We start from the raw sequence: 7,138 nt of genomic DNA on the forward strand, positions 1-7,138 counted from the left end.
TTTTTGTAGGTTTGTCTCATAAAGAGAAGAAAAGAAGTTAAAATGAGCTAACTAGGATTGAAAGACGCCCAGGTCCCAGAATCTGCCTGTGCAGAACATCCAACTTCCTCGAATTACTGGGAGTTACCCAGATCGAATCAGACAATGAACCTTATATGCATGGAAAGCTACGGATGTCAACTTTCTGTAGAATTTTACGGATCTCGATTTCGATATTTCTGGAGAAAGTTATGATTATTTGAGTGAAGATAGGTCGGACAGGAAATCTGCTCGGGAATTTACAACCATTCGTGGAGAACTCAAGTTCCGTGGCACAAGATCATCAATCCTAATGTTTCAAGGAAGTTAATTCAGATGAGGATTCAATGATGAACTTATTCCTACTTCTACAAGAGATATTTCAAGGTTTTCCCATTCCAAATGAAGAAAGGAATCTAAATCCAAGTTTTACAAGGAAACATGAAGCCAAAGATGAGCAGAAATCTTCCCTATATAAGGGAGCACGAATTTACATGAGAGAGGAGTCTCGGGAGCACAATGTAGACGCCTAAGGAGCAGAGACGACTCATCCATCTTCCCTTTATTTCCCCTTTCCATTCTTTTTATGTTCTTTCTATGTTTCATTTAGTTATATTTTGCTAAACCTTTTTCTTGGGTTAGAATGATGCCCTATCATGATTGTTTATGTACTTTGATATTATATTGATGGATTTATAGTTTCTTTATGATGAATTCTTAGTCACTATTTGAATTCATGCTTTATGTTTAAGTTCTTTGATTGATCACCTTAGGGCTTTGCATCTAGTAATTAGAAGATGAATTTGAGGCGTACCTGCAATATAATTCAAATTAGCTTCTTGTGATTAAGAGTTGTGAATTACATTATTGTCGTACCTGAAGTAATGGTTTGCATGATTCTCTTATTTTCTAGTACGTAATGAGTCCTATGTGTTAAATTTATGCCGTACCTGGATAAACTGTATGTTAGGATATACGACCTCTGCCGTACCTGGAGAGAATCATACACTTAAGGAAAACTATGGTCTAAGTGCCGTACCTGGACTTAGATACGGGAATTGTCATCAAAATAAATAAAAGAATCTATTAATTGCATCGAAACATAAATAGGATTGTTAGTGGTTGATTTAGAAACCCTAGGTTTTATCATTATTTGTTTATTTGTTTGTTTCTTTAATTCTCAAATTATTTGTTTATTGAAAAAACCTTAAAACCATATCTTCTTTAGTTTGATTGTTTATGTGTTTTTGTGTTTGGATTAATTAGGTTAGGATTTAAATTAATTATCAATCCTCAGTTGGAACGACCTCGTACTTGCACACTATACTAACGACGATTCGTGCGCTTGCGAGTTTTAATTAAAATTTCACAACACCGTGCTCGAATGTCTCCAATCCATTCAGAAAATCATGCAGTTGGATGAAGGTTTCTGCATATTCAAAGTAGAGCTCCTTCGGGAAAAAAAAAATGTAAAGCCTCCACAGCCCCGAGACAAGTGGAACTGTGTGACATACTGACATGTGAAACAAAGCAAAGACAGAGAGCCATCGAATCAAACCCAAAAAAACAATAAATTGCATATAACGACCCTTCCATTGTAACAAAGGATTCCCCTTTTTTGTGGAAAAGGCCAATACAGACAGGACCAAGAGCATTTAAATTTTGAAAAGAAACAAACCAAAGAAATATGTAGGTTATATGATGTATGAGGTGAATGTAATTTTATTAGTTCACCTGGGCTGATGCACGAAAGTTTTTCATGCTTGAGCAAGAGCTGAAAGGTCTCAAAATCTACTTCAGTACTGGAATACTTTTCTGAACTCATATGCACAATTACAAAATCCAAGTATATGATTAGAAACTTTACAGAAACTAAAACAATACAACGTAATAAATAATCCATAATAATCACCCGACAATTAATAAATCATCTTTTCATGTTGAAATAATCGTCTTTGGCATAATGTATGAACTAATGCATGATAGTATAGAAACGTACCATATTCACTTCTTCATTCCTCTGTGGGGGAAGATTTTTGAAGATCATTGGTGACAAACAGAAGGTACATGACGATCATCATGCAGAGGCTTTCAAGGATCTGTAGTCTTTGTTGCTATTGAGTGGTCCTTGCTTTGAAGGCGTTATGCAAGGATATTCCCCAAGAGGAATGGAGGACGCCCTCTAATTTCTTGCTTTTGGAGCTTTGATCTTAGCCCTTTACGCCTCAATATCAGTTGCTCATAGAGATGTGAGGACACCAGCAGAAACCCACCCGCCAATACTGACAATATGATCTTTGCTACTACCACTAACAGCTCTTCTTCAATTTTTCTGACCTTCCATCTACTGCTGCTTGTAAATCTTCCTTTCTCATCCTATGGTATATGACTGTTATTCTCACCGAGGTCTATGGCTCTGTTTAAATAAACCTAAAAAGGAACACGGTTAGCATCTTCCTTATTGCAACCAAACTAATGCAGCGGCATTCTTTCAATTTCTAAGCAACCATATATAAATCGAGCATATAAAATTCAATGCAGATAAGTTGCATACTCAGCACTTTACATATAATAACAGTAAAAAAAGAATAAACTATCCAAATCCTTGCCCCTTGTAATTTAGTTCAGCAGAAGCAAGAGGCAACAAAGTGAAAATTGAGATTGACAATAAATGGGAGTGAATAGCAATTTGATAGAGAGCATCAACTAAAAGGTAGAGATAATCAAGTACGCATCATACAGCAAAACCAATGTAAATGAGATGAGCATGTATAATACAATGTAAAGCATAAGGTAAAGACTTTGTTCCAAAAACAGATTTGAAAGGAATTGATGAATAAATATGCCAACACTGAAAATGAAAATCGATTCTGTTTCAGGCCATCATCTTTACAATCAGATAAACATGATAAAAAAAAAAAATCAGTTTCCATTGAAAGTCATCATACGTGCCACAAAAATCAGCAAAGAAATCGCTACCATAACTTCATGTAACTAAATACAGGGGGATCACTACCACCTATTGCAGATGATCAAAGGGTACATATAGAAGTTCATGAATGTAAATGAAAGCAAATTCATATTCATCTTGTATTCACAATTAGTGTTTGATAGGACCTAATTCAAAATTGAGAAACTAACACTTACCAAGGTCCTCTGCCTTCTTCAACTGTTTCCAAAGCTAATCGAATGGTCATTCAAAAGCTAATGAACTCACTGAGCCACGGAGGCCCATTCATGATGCACTACTCCATTGTCTTCTCTGTTATGTCCAAATTTCACATAACCTACAGGAGCAGCAAAAAGTGTTTCATACTGAGAACCATATTAAGATAAATGATATTGTCTAAACAGTCTCATATGTTCTGAACTTATGATCCTCACATAGTACTTAAAAACATTCATAGATATCCATGTATAAACCACGAAAAGGAAAATCATTGGTGACAGGAAATACAAATCACCTCGAGCGAATTCCTCTAACCTGCTTCAAATTTCTCAATGAGACTTAAATTGAGTGGTGAAAAGTTAAACAAAATAAACAAATCAAAGCTAAAAATAACACATTGCAGTTTTTTTTTTTTTTGGTGCAGTGATACTTGGCTACAATAGTGTGTGTAAAATAACAAAAGTTAGTGATATCAAGATTGTTGAAAAATCTATTAAAGAGAGAAAAGTCAAAATACATAATAAATTTTAGAAGAGTATCGATGTTAATGCACAAATAAATTTTTTTACTTAAAACTTCACTCACCTTTCACACATAGAAGACCAAATTATTGTTCATTTCTCTATTGTTACTGATTTCGGTTTTTGAGATAGAACTGAAGCTGCACAAAGTAGTTGTCAGAATGAGGTTCATCTACTACAGAATATGGATAAATACAATTGTTAGCATTGGTTAATTACCAAAAGGATATGAAGTAGTAAACTGTATATGCTTTTTGCAAATCTTGGTATGAAATATATTAACTCATTTGGTTATATTTTGATATTCATATGAATAAATGCTATGGTTAATATTGGTAGACATTCTTTTTCTTAGCAAATTGAAACACACGGATCAAAGAATATATATAAACAGTAAAACCAGCATACAATTAATCGAATAGCTTCAAGTGTTATCAATTAATCAACCTGATTTAGAAGTGGAAGACAAACCAAATTTCTAAACTGTAAAGATTTATATCAATTGACGATGAACCATAAGCACAAAAAAAAAAAAAAAAGGGACCAATCAGAAACCAAAGTATATCAAAAGTAGCAGAAACAGTAAAAGAGAAAATTTTTCAAAACTGAAATATTCAAAGCTGTCAAACGGACTAAAGGGACTGAAATATTAATGATAGAATAAAAGCAACTGAATAATCTCCCACTCCAATGAAAAAGGAATCAAAAACTTGGATCAAACAATTTGAATCAGATGGTTTACTGCCCTTAGAGATACAACATCATTTTGGGTATAGATGAACAATCTGGTAAAACAAATGATCGTAATTGTTTGATCAAAATATCAGTGCTTATTATATTGGGCTAATTCTATTCTATCAGTATAAAATCTTACCAAGTTATGAGTGATGGGGATGTTGATGGGTGCTGTTGATGTCGGCGAAGGAGAGAGACTGATGTTGATAAAGGCTTCTGGAATATACTTTGGAAAAGACCTTTCTTGAGAAGAGAAGTGACTGGATCAGATCTTTGAAGTCTGAACTCACTAAAAGTTTCACAATATCTATTGACCAATGCTTGTTTCATGCTGTGTCATTGTAAGAAAAACTCCATACCTATTCTATGGTAATTACTTAACAACCCATTGCCTAGTGAAATTACAGCAAAAAGAAAATCCCAAATTTCTTCACTCTGTTTCACTTCCCACGTACACCAACTATAAAAAAATTCTACAAATACACGAATTATTTCGTAAATTTATTAATAAATCAAATTTTAAATTCAGATAGGTGTATTGGTAGCAGAATTATGTTTTATTATCAACGAAGGCAACTTGGACAAACACTGACCATTTGACCATTTCTGCGCCATGTTATTCTTTACCAACCATTGACGCTGCAAACCTCACAGATTCAGAAAAGAACTCATTCCATAGAAAATGATGTCATGAATCCCTGAATATATATATATATACACACACACACAAACACACATATATACTTGGAGAAATTGAATGTAACCAAGTATAACTATTGCTACACTTTCAAAATAAATCTGCAGTGTATTCGGTGGAAGAAATCAATAAGTTAGTCTCTAACTGGCGGCCGGAGCAGCCTGAATCCAACTTGGTAAGGCGGATTGGTCGAGTGATACGTAGAAGAACAAAGTGATCGGAAAGAATGTCATCCAAAAGCTTGTACGTTATGACTTGAACAATTAGCTTTCTTAATTTTAGACCTGATTAATTTAAGATATATAGTCTTGTTCCTCTTCGTATTTTTGGTTATTGGTGTTGAATTGTTGATGATATATCCATCATTATTTTACATTCGTTCTCTAATATGTGTATCAGGTTTTCACTGCTTCCATGTTTAAGGACAGAGGAGAGAGATACTGGTATTGTATCATCATCAATATATATTCTTGGCGAATGGAAGCAAATTATTAGAAGATCTCATTGCTTCATGTGATGGAAAGTCTAATCCAATTCGTTGTTATTCTCTTGATGAACTCACAAGGGCAACCAACAACTTTGATCCTTCTTGCAGTATACAAGACTTTTCGGAGGAATTTCGTTACCAAATGTTTAATGGTTTTCTAGATGACCGATCAATTACCATTAAGAAGTTTATGAGTACTGCCCAAGTTGGGTATGAAGCTAGGTCTCTGGCCATTCGTGACATTATAATAACAATGCAGATGAGCAGCCATAACAATGTCTTAAAGCTGTTGGGCTGCTGCTTAGAGCTCCCTATACCGGCTCTAGTGCTTGAATGTGCAAGTGAAGGAGTTCTAACTAGTGAAGCGGGTTGTGGAGCAAATCAATCCCTACCATGGAATATTAGGCCGCGCATTGCAAAGCAACTTGCAAATGCAATTACATATCTGCATACTGCCTTCTCCCGGCCAATTATTCATAGAGATATACGAGCCTCCTGTGGTTTCTTGGGCAATGATTATATTCCGAAGCTTTGCAACTTCTCACTTTCCATAACCATTCCTCCTATGCAATCCCATGTTGTAGATGAGCCAAAAGGGACATATGGGTACCTTGACCCTGCCTACATGAGGTCTGGTTACATTTCAGAAAAGACTGATGTTTATAGCTTTGGTGTGCTTTTGTATATTGTTGACGGGCCAAAAAGTTGTGCTTCAATATCAAGGAGAATTTGAGTCGATTATTTCATATGTGAAACGTCATGCTAGTGATGGTCAGATTCAGACGGTAGTAGATCCTAAAATCCTTGGAGAGATAGGGGAAGATAAGCAAGCTCAAGAGCACTTGCATTTATTCCTAGCACTGGCATTGTCATGCACCCAAGATGAAAGTGAAGTAAGGCCAGATATGATTGATGTGGCTAAAGAACTGATACTTATTGAGAAGTCTTTCCTGCTTCGCTAGACATCCACATTTGTTATCCCCTGTTTGAAATCAGATTGAATTTCTCACTTTATTCATTGATGGTTCATGCACAACTTTACCTGCCCCGGTTTAGATTTATAAGAAGTTAAAACACCCTCACCTTGTTGTCTAAATCGCCACTTGTTTTTAACACAAATCGACATATATGCATACTGCTCATGTTAGCAGGTTGTACTAGTGGTCTAGCATGGATTCGTGTCGAGTAATAATGTAATATCAGTCCAATCAGACAAGCTTGCTCTAGATGTTGAGTGATACGCCCAAATTAGGCGCTCAACTTAACCCTACAAAATGTAGTCGTCAGTAGTAAAGGATAAGCAAGGATCGTTCGATGCTAGAGATTGAGGGTAACTATATTAATCACACTAAAAAAACAAAACAAAACAATACTACCACTAAAGAAAACGTCACACAACAAAAAGAAAAGAGAGGAAAAGATGGCAGGAAACAGAAGGGGATAGAAAGGTGCGTTGCAATCCTAAGTTAAACAGATTTGAGTTTTTTTTTTTTTTAATTTCTAAGAAAATA

General features: G+C 35.2%; 1 long non-coding RNA gene and 1 pseudogene across 2 annotated transcripts; one reads left to right on the top strand and one right to left on the bottom strand.

Moving 5' to 3' along the window:
- Positions 1-1,331: 1,331 nt before the first annotated feature.
- On the bottom strand, positions 1,332-4,766 carry LOC133706629 (uncharacterized). Of its 2 annotated transcripts, XR_009844639.1 has the most exons (5): positions 4,583-4,766; positions 3,773-3,848; positions 3,166-3,305; positions 2,018-2,448; positions 1,332-1,833 (listed from the first exon to the last, which is right to left on the bottom strand). It is a non-coding gene; the product is annotated as an uncharacterized LOC133706629 (long non-coding RNA). The 2 variants fall into 2 exon arrangements; XR_009844638.1 differs by having other exon boundaries at positions 1,332-2,448.
- A 5-nt stretch (positions 4,767-4,771) lies between these two features.
- LOC133744925 (serine/threonine-protein kinase ZRK1-like) lies at positions 4,772-6,672 on the top strand (annotated as a pseudogene).
- The last annotated feature ends 466 nt before the right edge of the window (positions 6,673-7,138 follow it).

The sequence above is a fragment of the Rosa rugosa genome, chromosome 4, assembly GCF_958449725.1.
Source record: "Rosa rugosa chromosome 4, drRosRugo1.1, whole genome shotgun sequence".
Lineage (NCBI taxonomy): Eukaryota > Viridiplantae > Streptophyta > Magnoliopsida > Rosales > Rosaceae > Rosa > Rosa rugosa.